The sequence below is a fragment of the Triticum urartu genome, chromosome 2 (genome assembly GCF_003073215.2).
Source record: "Triticum urartu cultivar G1812 chromosome 2, Tu2.1, whole genome shotgun sequence".
NCBI classification, from domain to species: Eukaryota; Viridiplantae; Streptophyta; class Magnoliopsida; order Poales; family Poaceae; genus Triticum; species Triticum urartu.
This window is the reverse complement of record NC_053023.1, coordinates 702,125,336-702,142,795: the sequence shown is the minus strand read 5'-3', so window position 1 is coordinate 702,142,795 and position 17,460 is coordinate 702,125,336. Positions and strand designations below refer to the sequence as shown.

The 17,460-nt window shown below is 45.6% G+C and overlaps 1 long non-coding RNA gene across 1 annotated transcript; it reads right to left on the bottom strand.

Moving 5' to 3' along the window:
- Window positions 1-15,970: 15,970 nt before the first annotated feature.
- On the bottom strand, window positions 15,971-16,890 carry LOC125534209. The gene is made up of 3 exons (XR_007294420.1): window positions 16,688-16,890; window positions 16,437-16,566; window positions 15,971-16,334 (listed from the first exon to the last, which is right to left on the bottom strand). It is a non-coding gene; the product is annotated as an uncharacterized LOC125534209 (long non-coding RNA).
- Between the last annotated feature and the right edge of the window lie 570 nt (window positions 16,891-17,460).

Below are 17,460 nucleotides of genomic sequence, written 5' to 3'. Positions count from 1 at the left end.
ACGGGCCAGATATGGCTTCGGGCCGTAAATGGGCCTTTATTAAATAGGCCGTTATTGGGCTGGCCCACTAGTACCTGAGTAAGTACTACGGGCCTTTGACTGGGCCAGCCTTTTTAACCTATATGGGCCTCTGTTGGGACCTACCACGTGTCGGCGTATCATAGGCATGTCTCCTCCAATGGACGGGTGACATCTGGCCCACCAAGGAGCAGACACGTGTTTCCTCCGGCCAATGAGAATTTTACACGTGGAAAATCACCATTGGTTCGGGCTGTTAACGGGTTATCGGATCCAAAACCGGACCCGATAGCTTAACAGCGAGCCGTTATGGTGGATGCCACATGTCAGTCACCCTTGACGAAAGCACTTCTATGACGCGTGATTTATCGTCATGGAAGTGGACACTTCCGTGATGATAATTTTGGTAATGTCATGAAACACTTCTACGACAGCACAGGTATGACTATCTTGATTTTTTCATAAATTTGTCATGGATGTACATGCATGATAGAAAATGTGACCTACTGTGACAAACACGTATCATCACGGAATTGTCTTTTTTTGTAGTGATGGTTGACACTCCTAGAAACCCGCCCAGACGTCGACGTAGACGCGGATGTGGTAGTAACAAGGACCCTAGTGGCAACAAGTCCACCGCCAACAACGGCGATGAGACAGCCAACGGGGCTGACAACCCGAGAGAGGACCCTCAAGCCTCCCCAGAGCAACATGCTAGCCTAGATGGAGTTCCCGAAGATCTGGACCCCGATGACCTCTTTGAAGGGGCTGATGACAACTACATGCTAGAGTTCGAGGAAGACAAGAGCCTCGACACCGAGGACTATATCGCCCCCGAAGACCCCTTTGAGCAGGAGTGCTTCTGGTGGCGCCTAGTCGATATCGCCCGAAATATGAAACACAAGCAGCAGCAGTTGCAAGCCAATACAGATGCGCTGAATGAGAAGTGGGTTGAAGTACTCTCGGCCAAAAATATCTCGAGGGGCAATGCCACAACGTGCCCAAATCTTATCCTCGTAGGCGCCTGCTGCCCGAGTTCGATGATGAGATAACCGCCAATGTGCCCGACCGACCCCCTAGAGGACGCGACAGGCCCGCACAAGAAAATTTCCACACCGAACCGGCTCCACGCTGTCACGGCAATGACCCTGTGGACCGCCTAGACCCTCATGATATTCGACATCGGATAGAGGCAAACTGTGCACCACCTCGATCCATTTACGGATCAAGAAGGTGCGAACCTGTGGGACTCGACGACTACGATGCCTGGATGGACAGGAACGACCTAGCTAGGGACCACTCCTACGCACGGATTTCCCCCGATATCCGGTGTGACACTACTCAGACCCGAGGTCTCGCTCACCCGATCTGTTTCATAGACAGGGTAACCCATCAATATAGAATCATATGACGGCACAACCGACCTAGCGGCGTGGTTCGAGGATTTCCTCCTACATATACACATGGCTAAAGGGGCCAGCAAGGCATTGGCTGAATAGCCTGCCCCCTCACTCCAACGGGAGTTGGGAAGCCCTTGTGGATGCCTTTAGGGCAAATTTTCAGGGAACTCACGTCTGACCTCCGAACACTGACAATCTCAACCGCGTCATCCAACAATCCGACGAGTCACCTCGGTATTTCTAGAATAGGTTCCTCACCAAAAAGAATCAGATCCTAGACTGCTCCGATGCCGAGGCCATCGCGGCATTCCAAAATAACATCTGGGATGGATGGCTTGCCCGACAGCTTGGGCAGGACAAGTCGAGGACCATGGCGGCCCTCATGTCAATCATTTCCCAGTTCTACGCTAGAGAAGATAGCTGGCTGGCCCGCAGTACTCACAACGGTGAGGCGTGTACCTCGGAGACTCCCAACGTGAACGTCAAGCCCAAGCATAACAAAAATAAATGCAGGTATAAGAATGGCGGGAGCGATACAGAGGACACCGCAGTCAATGCAGGGATCAGTGGAAGTAGATCTGGACAAAAAAGGAAGCCCTTTAAAGGGAATAGAGATGGACCTAGCCAGCTAGATAAGATCCTTGACAGGCCATGCCAAATTCACATCACCTCGGGTAAACCAGCAACCCTTACAAACCGGAATTGCTGGGTATTCAAACAAGCCGGCAAGATAGCAAGGAAGATGAGGATAATCCTCGATGACCAAATAACGGAGGCCAAAAACAGTTTCCTCTTGAGGTAAAAGACATGAAAATGATCTATGTCACCCACATCCCAAGAGGGAGAGGAAACGAGCACTTCGGGATGTCTATGCGTTGGAGCCCATCGCCCCGAAGTTCAACCCATGATCGTCTTACCCAATCACATTTGATAAGAATGACCATCCGACCAACATCAGGCATGGCAGATCGGCCGCGCTCGTACTGGACCCAAACGTCGATGGCTTTCGTCTGACGCGCGTCCTCATGGATGGAGGTAGCAGCCTCAATCTAATTGACGCTGACATGATTGGAAAGATGGGCATTGACTCATCTCAGATCAAGCCCAACACCACCACCTTCAAAGGCGTAATTAATACCATGCATCAAATCTCGCTGCATGGGCACTGTAAATTTGGAGGTAGTATTTGGGTCACACGAGAACCTTAGGAGCGAGGAGTTAATCTTCCACATGATACCCTTTCGTAGCGGATACCACGTGAACACACTGCATTCACTCACTTCAACGCGGTCCTACATTACGCTTACCTCAAGCTACAGATGCCACGGACAAACGATGTTATTACAGTTAATGGTAACACAGAACGATCTCTCCAAATGGAGGAGCAAACCACGGCCTTCGCTGTCGAGGTACAAGCACCCGGGGCGGCAGCTCCTGCAATTAAGCATACGCCCAGCTCTTCAAAGTGTACACAGGCCACACAAGCTGACCTCAGTCGTGCATCCACTCATCCTAAATCAGGGTACAGGCTCCTCACGCGCCTCCCTTGGAAGGGGCTTTATGTCCCCAGGGCACATAAGTTTGCGCTAAAAATTCTCTGTGTCGCCAAGGAGCCAACAACAATGGAAACGTTGGATCAGCTAAACCGAGCAAACGACGATCTTCAGGCCTACACAATGGCAAGGCTCCGTCAAAGAGCTAGCCAACAATAGTATGCCTAGGTGGCTTTAACCACACACATGGCAGCTATTGACGTCTTCAAAGGACACGACCGACGAAAGCATCAAGCGCGTAAACGGCCGAAGTTGCAGGTGGCCCATATACACTTCGCCATAAGCGAAATAAGCTAGTCATCAGCACGGAGATGCAGACGTGTGGCAGGAAACGGCTCGAGATAAAAAACCTGATAATAAGTCCGCCCTGTTTTGATTTAATCCTTCCCCTTTTTTCACGTAACGCGTGTTCTATCTTTTCGTAATTCTTTCTGTCCAAGCTCGGCATGTACGGATTGACCATATGAAATAAAGAAACTGCTACCCTCAATGTTCTTCCGCATTTCCTTATAATTACTGCCTTCGATTCGAAAATAATTAGCTATGAGCTTTACTTCTTAATAGCATGTCCCAACTATAAGCCCGAAGTACATAGCATCTCGAATGTTTGCACTATGTGAATCAGCCTTGAACCTAGATTTTGGTCAATAGTTGGGTTACCCGGCTCCTGTGTGTACCCCTTACGTTTCCGACCAATTCGGCTAAGGGTGTAACGGAAGAACCACTACGATAGTGCCGCCAGCTCGCATTGCAGAACGCCTTAGTGGATAAAGCTGAAAACTGACTATCTGGGTAGGCATAAACTGGTCGGCCATCCGAAGACCGCTTTAAGCGATGGGTTGTTAGCGACCACCCGTGTTAAACGAAGGGCCTCTTCTTCGCATGGGCCTAAGTGGTCAATGGCATAGACCTCGGCTACATAGCTGACCACTTCACTCACCGGAGGCTCGTCATCGGCCCCCACAGTCAATCTCTGATGACTAAGTGAAAGTAATAAAGCCATTATAGTCTGATTGTCTAGTTCCTATAGGCATGGAACGCCTTCGAGAACGAAGACACCGACTAAAGGTCATGAATGCCTCAAGAAACCCCTTCTGTATACTGTATTGAAGGGTCGAAGCCGATGACTGGCCACTTTCAGTTCAGCGTGGTCAAACAGGAGGTATGTTAAATAAAAACAAAAGAACTATACGATAGATTATAAAGCTGCATCCGTTAAAACAAAAGGGAGTTTTTTTACATCCACGAACACTTCGGCATTCTGAAGTGGTATCTAAGTGTCTTTAAGACACTGGGGGGCCTCGATAATCCGAGCTGCTACCATCACCTCGACAAGGAACTGCTCAGCGGTCTAATCCTTTGCTCCGGGGGGTGGGGGTGCCATGGCCATGGTCGCCGCTTCAACACGCCAGAAATGCATCCTCATGCAAGCATAAGCTCGCTGGACCCCCTCTAGGCACGCAGAACACTTCCAGTGGACCACTTGCGGAACGGCTTCTCGCAACCAAGCAAGTAGCCCAAAAAGGCTGGTTGGCAACACCTCGGCTGGCCACAGGTTGACTCAGAGGTCTTGAAGCGCCGGCCTTGCCATGCGGAGAAGCTCCACTAGCTGCTTCATCCGACGATTCAGCAGCTCTCGATGCGGCGACGCCTGGAATTTTTGCCAGAATGCCTTCTCCACCTTATGGCCCTCCAGCTTGCTGAAGTAGTTTGTCGGCATCCAACACGCTCTTCGGGTGAGCCGCGAGGACATCTATGGAGCGCCACAGCTAGGTGGGCTCGATGAACCCTTTGCTGCCAAACACACATTGAAGTAAATATGGCTTACCCGCAGGAATCTGCTCCACTTGCTGGAGCACCTCGCGGTCGGCTCTGGCCTGGTTCTAGAGCTCGGAGTGCGCCAGATGGAGCTTTTTGAGCTCGGCGCTCGCTTTATCCTCCTTGGCTTGAAGGGCATCGCGTGATTCATAGACGCCCTTCAAAGTCTCCTCCACCTCTAGGACCTGCACCTGGTCCCTGCCCCTATCCACCTTTTCGGTAGCTAGGTCCTTCTCTGCCTTGGTGGCCGCAACCCTCTGCTGCTGGGCCTCCTACCGAGCTTTCACAAGCTTGGCCTTGAACCCCTCAACCTTCAGCAAAGCCTCTGTCATTCAATCAGTTCGGCATTAGCTTTTGTTTTCCACAAAACTATCCTCACGCAAAGTAAATTTCACCATGTTCTAGATTTGATCTTGCGACTGCTTGATCCATTTTCTTATCAGATCAAGGTCCTCCTCAGACCTCTCGAGCTTCTGGTTCATCTCTGCAATCTCTTCGGAGGCGGAGCTCGGCACTGAGGTCAAAACCTACAAACACACAATTTGTAATTACCCCTGTCCCAGATATCAACAATCCGGACAAAGCATTTTATGATGCCTGCCAAAGTCTTGGGGGCTCCGCCTTCATCCTTCATAGTTATCTATATCGACCCCAAGGCCAGTTTCTCAAAACTAGCCATGGGCTCGGGGGCTACTCGATGGCTATGCTGCCTAAATACCGCGTCACAATGTAAGCAAAAATGTCTTAGGGCGGATACACGGATTTGTAAATAAATACGAACAGGGAAATTACCATCAATACAAAAGAGAAGCATACCTCGAAGCTTGTGACGAGACCCTTGAAGACCTCACGCATTCCGGCCTCTGCAGACCGGAAGCCTTGTAGTGCCACGCTGATCAGTGTGCGGTGCTCTCCTTTTAGGGAGGAACTCGCAAGGGTTGCCTCCATATCTTCAGTCCACCTTGAAGTAACCTGCCCTAGGGCAGAAGGCAGGGTGGCGAGTAAATAGCATAAAACTACTAGTTTACAGGCTAGGGTTCCAAAAAACTACCACTTTTTAATTTTTCTCAGAAAGCTACCAGTCGCGCGGTTCGCTGTTTCAAAAAACCCAAAACGCCCGTGACTAGCGATTGAACCGTTTTTCTGACCGCCCGGACCCACATGTCAGGCCACCTGGCCACGCGCGCTCACGGCGCTGCTGTTGACGGCCGTTAGCCCGTGCGGTCCGGTCAGAACGAAAGGAGCTGGTCGGGCCACACTCTCTCTCTCAGTCTCCCCCTCCTCTCCCCTCTCCCCCGCAGTGACCTAGGTTGGCGATGGCGGCGGCGCAGCCAAATGCCGTCGGCGGCGAGCTATTGAGCCAAGGCGTCACCGGCCAGGAGGGTAGTGGACATCCAGAGGTGGCCCCAGGGCGAGGCAGCTCGAGCTTCCTGGCGCAGCGGTTGCAGCAGCCATCACCGCCCGCGGCTGAGGTCGATCCGGCGTGCTCAGATCCGGCAGTCCGCGCGGCTAGGGCAGTGGCGAAGTCCATCCACGCGGATCTAGAAGGAGGCCACACTTGGGCTTCATCCTTTGGTGGAGTGAGGTAAGAAATTTCTGGCACTTCATACCTTTAGTTCAAATTACAAATTTCTAGGTCCTTTAGTTCAATTTAGAACTAGGGTTAGTAATTGTTTGTTCCTGGCATGGTACATTGTTTTATTGGTTAAGTCAGTTCAGAAGAAAGTGCATTTGGTTAGTTCATTTGGTCAGTGCATTCACTGTAATTAGAAGAAAGTTTAGTAATGTTCAGTACATTTGGTCATTGTTTAAAGTTTTAGTGAGTTAAAAATTAATTGTTTGTCAATTTAATCCTACAGCTTAGATGATGAGATTTGGGACATGAGGCTACATTTTCAAGGAACAGATAACATGGAGAGAAAGTATTCAGTTTCTTCAGACATTAGTTATCTGACCATATTAGCATTGGCTGAGTTGGAGGGTTATGGAATGGATGCTTGTCTGACTTATGTAAAGGAAGAGGGAAAGGGCTTGGAGGGGGTGGAGGTCCTGGATAGTGAGGAGGCATTAGAGGACATGCTTGACTGGTTTGTTGATAAGAAGATCCTGAACATCACTGTCAGAAAGCCTACTGATCCAAGCCCAGCAGATGTTAACATGGATCACATCATGCTTGAGGAGCATATCCCCATTGATCATGTTGGTGAACCTGTTGTTTATTGTGTTTCCCAACAAGGGGTCCTGTATCCACTCCCTAATGCAACTTTGGCAGCAGCAATCCCTGAGGAGCCCCATCTTAACACACAACAGAGTTGTAATTTCAACAAGGGGGAAAATGTTGTGGAAGAAGAAGAAGATGTAGAAGTAGAATATGATGAAGATGAAGATGAAGATGAGACGGACAAATCCTCTTCAGATTTTGAGTTTCTTAGGGGTGATTACAAAGGGCATAATATATCATACTAGGCTTGGTGTAGGGGTGAAGATGAGGCAGACACGGGGACAAGCCATAAGACTAGGGAGAGGAAGAACCTGCAGATCACTATTGTGGAGCAAACTCAGAACCTTCTGAGTTTTGGGAGGAAGACCAAATCCTTTCTGAACATGAAGAACCCTCAGTTGTACCAGAGAAAGGAGCAAAGAAGCTTAATCCTGTCAGAAATCCAGGCCCAACTAGCAAGTCACACAGTGAGCCTGAACACATCAAGTTTGAAGATTGGGTGCCTGAACCTGATGAATACTGCTTTCCAGGTGATTTTGGTCTTAGTGATGAAGAAGAAGTTCCAAGGTTGCCTTTTGGTAGGAAGAGAAGGTTGAAGAAGAGGAAGGAGAGGAGGTGGTATGATCCATCAGTCCCTGATGCACATGAGCAGTTTGCATTGCATTTGTGCTTCCTAAATGTTGTGGAGTTTAGAGAAGCACTAAGAAATTTCCATGTCAGGACACTTAGGAATTTTGAGTATCACAAAAATGAACCAACTAGGGTTATTGCTTGGTGCTCTGATAGAAAGCAAGGTTGTCAGTTTTATATAGTGGCCTCTAGAATAGCAAATGAGTCTACTTTCAGCATCAAGAAGATGAATTTGGATCACACTTGTGGAGCAAGTGGAGAGAGCACCAAAGTTACAGTAAACTGGGTTGCCAAGGTTTGTGAGGATACCATTAGATCAAACCCTGGAGCTGGTGTTGAGACAATTATGTCATACACAAAGAAAACATTTGGTGTTCATGTGCCTATAGGGCAAGGAGGCAAGAAGTTGAAGTTGTGTAAGGAGATCACAGACTCCAATATCATAGACTAAGGGACTATCTACAGTGTGTGTTAGATACTAATCCAGGCAGTAGATGCATAGTGACAACCAAAGAGGACCTAGAAAATCCAGCTCCTACCCCTAGGTTCCACTACATGTTCTACTGCCTTTTGCATGCAAAGAGGGCTTTCTCAATGGATGCAGGCCATTTATAGGTACCTGATCCTTACACATATATCTAAGATGGTTGCATTCATGTTATTTACAACTAATGTGATCATATTTTCAGGTTTAGATGGTTGCTTCATCAAGCTCAGCACTGGACAGCAAATATTGGCAGCTACTGGCAGGGATGGGAACAACAACATCATCCCCATTGCATTTGGTGTTGTTGACAAGGAAGACACAGACAGCTGGACATGGTTTCTCACACAGCTGAGAACTGTTATTGGAAGTGGGAACAAGTTTGGCAAGTACACAATTATGTCTGACAGGCAAAACGTATGTTGAATGCAATCAATGATGTATTCCCTGACTATCATACTTATCCATCATTCTAAGCCATCATTAATTCATAATTAACAGGGATTGTTGAATGCAATCAATGATGTATTCCCTGACTCCCCACAGAGGTTTTGTCTTAGACATATATATATGCCAACTTTCAATCTGCTGGTTTTAGAGGGGAGGAACTCAAGAAACACTTAGATCAGGCTGCCTATTCCTTCATTAAGAGTGGTCATGAAAAAGGGATGGAAAATTTGAAGAAAGAAAGTTTTGAAGCTTGGCAGTGGTTGTCACAGATACCAGACCATACATGGGCAAGATATAAAATGGATACTGTTTGCAAAACTGACCTAGTTGTTAACAACCTCAGTGAAGTCTTCAACGGAATGATATTGGATGTTAGGAACAAGCCAATCAGGACTATGCTGGAGGGCATAAGAACAAAGTTGATGATCAAGTTTCAGAAAACCAGAGAGAAAACAGAGTCATGTAGATGGGAGATTACACCAACCGACTCAGAAATTTTAGAAGAAGGCAAGAAGAGGGCTAAGTATTGTGATGCATACATGGCAGGTCTAGGCATCTGGCAGGTGACTAGTAGCTCTGAGAACACATATTGTGTTAACTTGAACAACCATACATGTGACTGTAGGAGGTGGGACATGACTGTTGTGCCTTGCAGTCATTCCATTGCTGCAATGCAGAAAGTGAAGCTACATCCTAAAGACTTTGTCAATGACTTCTTCAAAAAGCCCATGTACTGTGAAACATACAAGCATATAATTTTCCCAGTTCCAGGACCTGACCACTGGCCTCATACACCTGGACATGACATATCTCCACCAGTGTTCAAAGAAAAGAAGGGCAAAAAGAAAACTGCCAGGAGGAAAGGTGTATTTGAGGTGCCAGCAAAAAAGGATACATCAGGAATTGGTACTGTCACATGTAGCAACTGCAAGAAGCAAGGGCATAGGTTCAGCAACTGTGGTGACCCTTTGAAGCCTAAGTTTTAGATGAGGATGAACAAGCACCAGGTCATTTGAGGCCATGTCTCATTTCATTGTCTCTTTTCATTGTTCATTTTCTTACAATGTTTCTTAATTGTGTAGGAAAATAGAGAAAATTACTCTAAAGCTGGTTCTTCTATGGCTACAAATGCTCAGAGGCCTCCAAGAGTACCTGTTGCTACTACACCTGAGGCAAGACCAGCTACAGCAAGAGCTACACCTTCTGCACCTTCACCAGCTCCAGTTGCTAATTCTAGGCCTAGGGCAAGAAAAAGGGCTGCTTCAACTATTCCAGAAGCTACAGCACAAGCACAACCAGCTAAGAGGACCAGGACTAACACTTCTTCTCCTTCTAAGAACACCAGATCATCTACATCTTCTCCAGCAAAGAACACCAGATCTTCAACTGCCCAGAGAAGAACTTTCATTGCACCAAGGCAATCAAATTCAACTGTTGTCCAGGAGGGGTCAAAGAGGATCAGGAAGCCAAGTGGGAGGCTGAAAGTCTATTTTTATGCAAGTGGTAACTAGCTCTTGGATTTGGGTAACTTGAGTTCATTTGGCATGGTTCATTTGGCATGGTTCTGTTTGTTGAACAACCATGGTTTGTAACTTGAGCTCTTGGATGGATTTGAGTCTACTATGGTCTGTAATAACTACTATGGTTTGTAACTTTATTTTGTTTCAGAGATATTTAGTCAGGTGAACTACCATGGTTTGTAATAACTACTATGCAGTCTGTTCATTCAAACAAAGATTCCTTTGTTGAATCAGTCAGTACATTTCAGTGAGTGTATCTTCTGTCAGTGAATTCAGTCAATACATTTCATTGATAGTAGCATAAATTCATTGAGAGTAGCATAAATACATAGATAGATTGGTTCAGAGTAGCATCAAACACCACTTATTACATAGAATAGATCTTACATAGTACACCAACATAGAAAGATAGATAGATAGGTATATAGATGGATGAGATGAGATTGACATATCAGTCATATCGCTCGGAGAAATGGACCCACTTGGCCCTAGTTGCTGGATGAGGAGCCATGACTGCCCTCATCCTTGCCCACCTAATGATCTCCATGAATGACCTTCCCCTGCCACTAGTGAAAACCAGCTCCAGTTCTTCGTCATTGCACTTCTCCAGTACCTTGTCGGAGAGTCGGCGGTTAAACTCCTCTTGACTGCGCCTCCTCCTCCTCTGTGCCGCCTCTAGTGCCCTCTGCCTGCGCCTCCTCCTCCTCTGTGCTGCTGCTGCTGTCCTAACATCAACAGCCCCCCCCTCCTCCTCTGTGACATCTCCCATGTCAGGATCCATCTATAGGGTTTCTTTTGGGTGGCGGCTGGTGGAGTGACTGCGAAAGGGTGGGGGTGGGGATGGGTTTATATTGACAGATGGATGGGGTTGGGTTTAGTAGGCCTAGGGTTGCATTTGGTCAGAGAATAGTGGGCCACTAAGCCCAATTACCCACAGAAATAATATATGTAGGATAACAAATAACATCTAAAAGATAGAAGATCAAGTTGAACACTTAATAGCATACAAGATCCATTTCCACAACTTAGTAGCATAAGAGATCCATTTTCCACTACATAATAGCATAGGAGATCCATTACAACACTTAATAGCATAGGTGATCCATTACAACTTAACAACATAGTAAATAAGGTTCTTACACTAGGTTAAACTTCACATTCCCCCAAAATGTACACCCATAATCACTTGCAGTCATGCCAGGCCACATCCTTATATAAAGGCCTTTGGATGTACTTACTTCACCAACATATCAAAGCCACTTCAAGACTCAAGGATGGCCTTGATTTGCTCTAACTTCTCCTTGCTGCCATACCCTTCTTTCAGCAGCTCAGCAACAACAAGCTCAAGCTTTGCCTTCTCCTTCTTAAGAACATCTCTGTCAACTTGAACATCCTTCATAGCCTTCCTGGTGTTCTTGATGATATCAGCTTGGCTCTGCAAAATGCACCTCTGCTCTTTTGCAAGTTTGAGCTTTTCCATCTGCACCTCCAACATAGCTTTCTCCTCTAGCTCCTCCTTCTTCTTCTCAAGTTCTTCCTCCTCCACTTTTTTCTGGTGCACCTTCTTGTCCACCCTACCATCCTGCCAATCAAACATCTTGGATACATCATCAACAAGCTTGGTGTAATCAATGCAAAGCTTGTCATTTTCAGTCCTAAGCTTGGCCAACTCCCTTTCATGTTCACTCTTAAGCCTGACCAACTTCTTCTCAAACTTCTCCTTGTCCTGTACCCTTCCAAAGTTCTGCTCATGGAACATCTCCCATAGCTTGCACAAACATCTCTGAAGAACAGTTGGCCAAGGCCCATCAACCCACTCTACAACACCACAATTCACACCATTTTCCTGCATTTATAAATGTGATAAGTTATTACAAATGGACTAGGAGCTTATTTCAGTTCCATGATTAACTTGTATATACTTGATAATTTCTAACAATGAATAACATAAATGAGATATGATAAGTTATTATAATGCCATGATTAAGTTTCCAAAGTAACAAAAATACATAGCAGAAAAATGTTTATTGGAATCATATCAAACAAAGTGCTGCATCATATCAATCATCAGTGACCATACATAGCAGAAAAGTTTATTGCCATCTAACCTGGACTGGGCAGCCATCGAAACGCCTTCCTGTTAAAGGCCCTTCAAAAGCAACACGCTTAATAGGCCTCATTTGATGCAGAATGCACTTGGGATGAGCAAGCTCAAGTTGGCCACAGAAAAGGGGCTCCACAGTGGTGTCTGGTTCCTCCTGCAACCAAAATAACCAGCAAACACTAGTTTCAATTTGCACTCAACACCAGAATATACTTGCATGCTTCATTAAACATGAACACTAAAAAAATCCCCAACTCAGCATGAACCCTAACACTGTACTGAGATGAACCCTAGCTTACATCAATCCTACAATCAAACCCCAGCCTCACTATTGAACAAGAATCCTACAACACCAACACTACATTTAGCAAGATCCATGGCGGTAGCCTAGGCCTACTAGCAACTAACCCTAACCCTAGGTGGTAAAGAACTTACCATAAGTCCCATGTCCATGCTGACGACCTCGCAGTCCTCCTCCGAGCTAGTTTCCCCGTCGTTCCAGGAAGGCATGGTGGCAAGGAGGTCAACGGCGAGCCACCTCAAAGACGGCGAGCGGCGACGAGCTTGTACTGGAGCAGGGAAGTGAGAGCAGGGGAGTGAGCGAGCAGGGAGGGAGTGAGTGAGCAGGAGCGCCAGACCGACCGAGGGGGTTTATTTACCCCCGTTCCGACCGGGCCGCACGGGCTAACGGCCGTCAACGGCCGCGACGTGAGCGCGCGTGGCCAGGTGGCCTGGCATGTGGGTCCGGGCGGTCAGAAAAACGGTTCAATCGCTAGTCACGGGTGTTTTGGGTTTTTTGAAACAGCGAACCGCGCGACTGGTAGCTTTCTGAGAAAAATTAAAAAGTGGTAGTTTTTTGGAACCCTAGCCTGTAAACTAGTAGTTTTATGCTATTTACTCCAGGGTGGCAGAACCTCAGAGCCCAGACTCCGGCTGCAGTGCTGGCGCCGGAGTCGACTTCGGCTGGGCCAATGTCTGGCCCAGCTCTTCTTGAACGACATCGGGGACTCCGTCCCATCTGTCCTATTGGACCGAGGTCTCAACCTCGGCCATGATGACCGACCCTCCGTCCTCCAGCGTTTCGACAAGAGGGGCCGGAGTAGACATCGCTTCCCCAAGCCCTCTTGAGCTGGAGGGGAGTTGCGGGGTCGGGCGTCCCATTGGGGGCTGGCAGCTTGTTTGAGGAGTCACCGCTAAGGCGTACCTTAGGCTGACAGAACGAAAATACCTATATAAAGTGTATCTTGATGAAAAAGTTACTGAAAGTTGGACGAAGTGAATATGACATACCTCCGGGGTGCAGGCTTCTCCCTCCCCATCGCGAGGTCGTCGTCGTTTGAATCGTCGGGGAAGGTGAACTTCCCCGACGGGGCCGGCTTGCAAGCAGGCTCGATAGAGGCCTTGTGTGGCCTCTTTAGGCCCTGTGGTCGTGCCTCTGCTTCGGCTTCCTTGGATGCCACTCTCTTCCCCTTGAGGGAAGATCTTCCCCACCCACCTCCTCGTCGATGGTGAAGCTCCGGCAATACCTATGCATGCACACGATAGGAGTGTCAAGTAGTATACCATCCTCAAAGGGGTCAAGTGAGCACGTGAAAAGGAGATGATTCACATTTATGTGTGTGAAGTGGATGTCGTACGTATCACTTGCCGAACGGACTCTTGACATGGTGATGTCTGTAGGATGTTTGGCATCAATTTGTCAAGATCATCAAAAAGCCCGCAACTAGGAAGCATACTAAAATTGCAAAGGTACAAGAGGCTACCCGTAAAGATATTGCAAGAGTCTTTGGGATTTTGCAATATAGGTTTACCATTGTTCACAACATGATCATCGAAGATGAGAGGGACATGAATTTGGAGTTCTTCTACCACAATGTCGGTAGCCGTGTAAAGACAGCTAGAGACCCTGGCCGCATACAAGCATTCCTTCAGACATACCGGCAGATAGAGGACACAAACACCCACTATCAGCTTCAAGAGGATCTCATTGAGCACCATTAGCAAAGGCATGGGCGGTAAAACCGACCATTTTAAAATTCATTACATTTAATTCATGTGTGATTTGTATCATTGTATCATTGTTGTATTCGAGACAATTCTTGTATTGAATTTTTTTACAGCCCAAAACCGTAGAACAATCGTTCTACGGTATATTTTCATTAACAAGATAAAATTCTTGTATTGAATTATTAGTTTAATTTGGTGATTTGAATAATTACTATAATTTGGATGATTGTTGTATTTTAATATTCACATTTTACCTTATATCGAATTCATAATTCTGTGTAATATGTGACATATATGTCAAATTCAGGAAAAACCAGTTGGGAACATTTTTCGTAGACCGGAACATTTTTTCGCATATGCGAACCAAAATATTGAAACTGGAGAAAACGTTTTTCAAAAACGTGAAACATCTTTTGAAGTTGTGAACAAATAATGGAATCCCGAACAAATTTTTAACCGCGAAATTTTGAACAAATATTTGAAAAATAGAACATTTCATGAAATTAAAAGAACGCGGATATATTTTGAATTTGTTAACAAATAGTTGAAAACGAAACTTCATGAAATATCTAACAAAAATTTGAAACCATGAACATTTTATGAAATTCCTGAACACTTTTTCGCGAATATTTTTAGAATTTCTGACCAAATTTTGCAAGCACGAACATTTTTTGCAATTCTAGAAGTTTTTTTAAAATATGTACATTTTCTAAATTTGAGAACAAAATTTGAAATACATGGTCATTCTTTCAAATTCCTGTATATTTTTTATATTTATGAAAATTTTTAAAAAGTGGAAGATTTTTTAGAATCTTATAAAAATAAAAAAATAAGACAAATATCGACTAGAAAAAGAAAAAAGGGGAGATAAATGGAAAAAGGGGAAAAAGAAAAGAAACAGCAAAAGGAAAAGAATGAACAAAAATAAACAGAAAAAGTAAAAACCAAAAACCAAAAAGAAAGAGGAAAACAAAACCGGCTGGGAAACTCTTCCCAAAACCGGAAACACTTGGCCCAGGTCATCGCTCGATCTGCAGGACTGTGCGAAAGGTTGTAAAGTGCGTCCAATAGGAAAATCCTACGTATATGGACCCAAATGCGGGGCTCTGGATTTTTGGGGCCCTGTGCGAGCACACAGCTCGCACAGGCCCTTCAACGGCCCTGGTTTTAGGCGGCAAACAGCCGGCAGTCTTCTTTGCCTCACGTTTCTCATACTGAGTGCTAGTTAGTAGAGAGTTTTTTTTTTTTTGCGGGTCAAGTTAGTAGAGAGTTGACAACAGCCATTGACTGGACATCCTCCTGGCGGTAGAGAGTTGAGAACAGCCATCATGAAGAGAAATCTTGAATTGTTCCCACCGTAGAGAGGCCGATTTTCGTGTTGATCGACTGTTTTGTCCCCCATCTTTGATGTTGACATCTGTTGACAAGGCTGAGCACCTTCACGAGGGACTTTTCCAAATTCTATCCACTTTGTGTCGTTGCCACAGGGTTCCTAGCACTGATTTGTTTGGCTTGGGGATTTTGCGCTGCGTGCTCAGATTTTTTATTCTTACTCTTTGCTCTTGTATTTAGTCTAAGGATGCGACACAACTGAAAATAGAGATATACCGGAGAGTGTGTGAGCTATCCGGCGCTGTCATCCCAACACCACTGGAGAGCCGAGCCATTTGCAGCGGACAGAAAAGTCAACTAAGACGTGAACATGCTCACCCTACACCGACAGAAAAACTATCTACCTGACTTCAACGAGATAAATGTACCGGCTTCAACAGTTATAATATTCCTAAAGAACAATCCATACTTTTAGAAAGTAGGCTGTCCCCGACCTTAAAATGAGGCCCTTAAGTTATCACAAGATTCCGAATGAAAGATACAAGGTCCGAGGGACCAAAACACATGCGACTGAGCGCTAGAATAAAGCCAGAAACTAGAGGTGTAGGTTCGATACATGGTCACATAGAGCCGATACAAGCGACGCAGCGCTGATGAGCGGTACTCAGCGAAGATGCACAAGTACCAAAGAGACCAACCCAATGGCTCTAGACATTGCCGTCGATCTCACATCCATACTCAAAGAACCTCCAGTTGTTGAGGTCGAGCAACTTCCTCTTCCTGATCTCACATCATCTCTGTGAGTGTAAACATAGACACATGGATAAACAAACAATGAGCTAGCTACAATTGGAAGTTACAAAATTGACATGAATAGGAGACATCTATTCAAAACTTACATGGATATGGATAGGTCGTCCAATCATGAATCCAATCATCCGTCATGTTTATGACGGTGTAGCAAACACTCATAAAATGTTGGAATCGAGTTCTGATCTCTATGAGCATATTGTTCTTATCATGCAAATCCTGAAAGATTGATTGACAGTACTAATTTAGTTATTAGAAGCAGAATCCGGAAAAGAATGGGATGCAAAGAATGAGAAAAAAATAAATCATGTGGCTTAGGTGTATACCTGATCGTAGTCACCTCCATGGTTTATCAGGTTCTTAACCAACCTAATAATATTGAGATAGCAGTATCTTGTACCATAGTTAGCTGACCAACTCCCATCATTAGGGTGCTCAAAGAACAAATTCTTTCGAAACTGGGATCCATGCCTGAAAGCTGTAAAGTCCCTGTTTTCTTTGAGTTGCTTATTACTTCCAGGGCGGATGAACGTGAAGAGATTGTAGTAGAGATGGTTCCAGGGAACAACTCTAGAACGGAGATCATGGTCACGTTCTGGTTCATTATCGAAGTCATGCCAGAAGTACCATTTAAATGCCTGGTAGCGATAGTGAATCCAATTTGAGAACCTAGCTTTCCCTGCATTGTCCAGACGCATTACATCCATGTGGAGAGCTACAAAGCACTCCAATTTTTCTTCGGCAGTGCCCAATAAAATTGGGTGCCGCAAGACAACTTCTAGCCAGTTAGGACCGTAATATGAATCAATTCTAAGTGGGTCCCTGCATGCATACCCGAATATTAGTTAGTTACACAGGGGTAGATACAAAAAGATTAATTAGTAAAACAAGTCTTTTTAGTAATAAGTCTACTACGTATACTTGAGATAGTACTTTCATTAAGGCTATAATTTACATATTTAATTTAATTTATTTTCCACATTGTGCTGTACTACTAAGCTGTGTTATGAGATATGGCAGAAATAGTACCGCATGGTCGTTGAGAGGAGAAGATCAACAAGGGTTCTCCACTCGGGATGAGTCAAACTCCCAGGGAATAGTGTGGTTACAAAA